Source organism: Arachis ipaensis, chromosome B02, assembly GCF_000816755.2.
Source record: "Arachis ipaensis cultivar K30076 chromosome B02, Araip1.1, whole genome shotgun sequence".
NCBI lineage: Eukaryota > Viridiplantae > Streptophyta > Magnoliopsida > Fabales > Fabaceae > Arachis > Arachis ipaensis.
The window spans coordinates 2,758,195-2,761,263 of NC_029786.2; the positions used below are offsets into that span (position 1 = coordinate 2,758,195).

Sequence of the window (3,069 nt, forward strand, 5' to 3'; positions counted from 1 at the left end):
TAAATTATTTTGATAGAAAAAGAAATTTTATTAGGAGAGAGAAGAATGTACACAAGAGGATGGAATATCCTCACATGGATACAAAATGGTATCACCCAACAAACAGGACCATGTACTAAAGCATGCCAATCCCTTTGAATGTTAGCTAGAGGAAGTGAGGAACACCCTTAGACAGACCATGTACTAAGCACCAAAGCGAGGCCGAAAAGGTAATCGTATCTCAATTAAATGAGTAGTTGAAAAAGAGCTGTTAAAAGGCATGGACTTCCTTTACAAGTTTCAACCGAATGCGCCAAAACACTGAAAAGTTACCAGTTGTATTTGCTTCTTGGTATGATCCAAAACTCTGAATGTGGTAATTAGAAACTGATGCAAATCCATCGGGAAAAACCCAAGGATTTTAAATGATACCAAAAGGCCTCAAGAGTTCTTGTTGTGGCAATGATAGGCCTGCAAATGATTTTGCAAGCCGATTTTGCATTTGTGCTCTTGTTTCTTTTTTTATTGAATAATTTATCTATGCACTTTCAGGTTGAGTTGACTGGAAGTCTTGATGGGCCACTTGTAGCGTTGGCATTTAAGTTGGAGGAAGGGCGGTTTGGCCAGTTGACATATTTAAGGTAATATAACTTCAAACTCTTTTTCAATATATATATGGCAGTATCAAGTGAGAGAAGTTGGCTGTTATGAGAGTGAGAGCAATTTTTGGCTACATCATCGTACATGAATGGTTGACGTACTTTAGAGCTCACATTATTACATAAAGAAGTCACATCTCGTATGACTGTATGTAACAACTGGTACCAATTGTAGGTAGAAAAGAGATCAAACAGTACAGAAACTGAAGGAAATGGGTAAAATCCAATGTGGCTTTACCCGTCCCCAGGTCATATGTGTTCTTTACTGAGAAAGGAAAAAACAATGTGTGACAAATGGCAGGCTTTTGAGAGACCTGACCCTCTCCTAGTCTGATTCTAATCCCAACAATCTGAATGCCCTCCTCAGCATTTTGTCACCTCCCAATATACTCCCCAACTCTCTTTTCTAACAAAATCATTTCACTACCCCTCCCCACCAGTCTTGCCACCCAGAGTTACCAGTCCCTCGGGCCCATATTGCGCTCCCCTCCTCCCCGTCCTAAGCATTTTGTTTTCCCACAACCGAGATTTACTCATTTCATTCTCACCATTAACCATTTTATCACTTTCCCTGCGTGTGTTTGTCTGCATATATTTTGGTTTGAATGTGTTAACTTTGTAAATTACACAAAATTATTGGATTGTTTTCTCAATTTTCCTTCCCCCCGGCTTTGGGTGTTGAAGAATTTACGAGGGTGTGATCCGCAAGGGCGAGTTTGTTATTAATCTAAACACCGGCAAGAAGATCAAGGTAAAATCTAAGGCTTTTTGTGATTGTGTTATTCATGTGCATATGTGCAATTGAATCCTGGAATTTTTTTTGGCTAATGTTACATTTAGATATTTATGTTGAACGTATTTGGAGAGAGTATAAGGTACCTATTCCTTTCCCATGCATTAATGTTGTTAATCCTTGCTGATACTGGTTTTATATTTCCTGCTTCTGGAGTTTCATTATTATGTTCCTACTTGTTAAGGTTGATGTAACTGTTGGAAAGCCCCATGTAAACTTTAGAGAAACTGTTACACAACGTGCTGATTTTGAGGGTGATGTAAAATGTAGGCTAATTTGGGATAAGTGAGCTAGAATCAAGCAATGGCCTCAATCATATGCAAGCATATAAATATACTAAATAGTGGACATATAGAATGGAACAAAGCAAAGATTGCAATTATAGAGAAGAAAACACACAAGAATATAAATTTATGGTTAAATAATGTAACCATACAATTAAGCTCAAAATCTCACAGGTTGTGTGTTCTTTGGCTCAAAAACCATGTTTCAAATACAACTTCAAACAAATTTAACAAAAAATTTTAAATCATCAAAACTATTAATGATATTGTATCTATTTTTTTCTTGTCAAGATGAAGATATTTCATTTGATTTTAGCTTCATATTCCTTGTATATATATTGATAATTCGCTTCAAGTATTTCATAGTTTTGATTGAGTATTGTATTTAAACATTTCTCCTTATATTTCATGTGGTTGCGGTAGTCTATTTTTTTCATTGATTATTTGCATTGGAGTTAATGTAGATTCTCTTTTAATGTATTTATTCAGGAAGCTGGTACATTTCAGGAAGCTGGTACTTCTCAGGCCTAAGTTGTGGAATCTGAGTTTAGGTTCATGTTCTATTTGTGTGTTTATGGTTTCTTCACGAAGGAAAACTCTGATGTTATATAATTTCAATACTCATAAAATAGTGCAGTGTGTATTAGCACAATGATAGACATAACTGAGTGTGTATTAGCACAATGATAGACATAACTGACATCTGATGAGCACTGTTTACAGATATTATGGAATTTGTTAGTGTTCTAGCTTCTATCATTAACTTAGCTCCGTTAATATAATTTTCTATTTGTGAATGGTGGTTTTAGACGGGAAGTGCTTCAAAATTTTCTTTCAGAATATCAATTGACAATGTTTTGACAATGTTTTGTGTTATTTCAATAAAATAAATGACTCTAAAATTGAACATCAACAAGTTTTACTAACTGCGAATTGTCAACTTTGAAAATTTTGAGCTTCTTCATAGTCTATAAATATTATATATTTTGATCATTAGGTAAATATATAAATGATTCTTATTTGAATTGTGAATTTTTAATTATTGGTCTATAAATATTATATATTTTTATCATTAGGTAAATATATAAATGATTCTTATTTGAATTGTGAATTTCTAATTATTTGTTCTACTTCTGCCATTTGTAATTCAATTTGGAGATGGGAAAAATTGGTGCCGAGAATTTTCTAATCAATATGTCATATGATGCATTGTCAATTATTTTCATTACAATTGAGGGTGATTATTTTGTTTGGACAAATTTTTTTTTTATACAAAAGTCACCATTCTATTCTATAAATGAGAGTAATTTTATTATAATTTTATCATAAATGAAGTTTATTTTCTCGAGAATTT

General features: G+C 33.4%; 1 long non-coding RNA gene across 3 annotated transcripts in view; it reads left to right on the forward strand.

The window, feature by feature from the left end:
* Positions 1-2,478, forward strand: part of LOC107623120 — a 3,064-nt gene extending 586 nt beyond the window's left edge. For 2 of the 3 annotated variants that reach the window (XR_001616338.2, XR_002356896.1), the window contains 3 exons: positions 532-620; positions 1,323-1,513; positions 2,205-2,478. This is a non-coding gene — a long non-coding RNA (uncharacterized LOC107623120). Of the gene's footprint in view, positions 1-531; positions 621-813; positions 1,514-2,204 lie in introns of all 3 variants that reach the window. The other variant, XR_002356897.1, reaches the window with a different exon arrangement.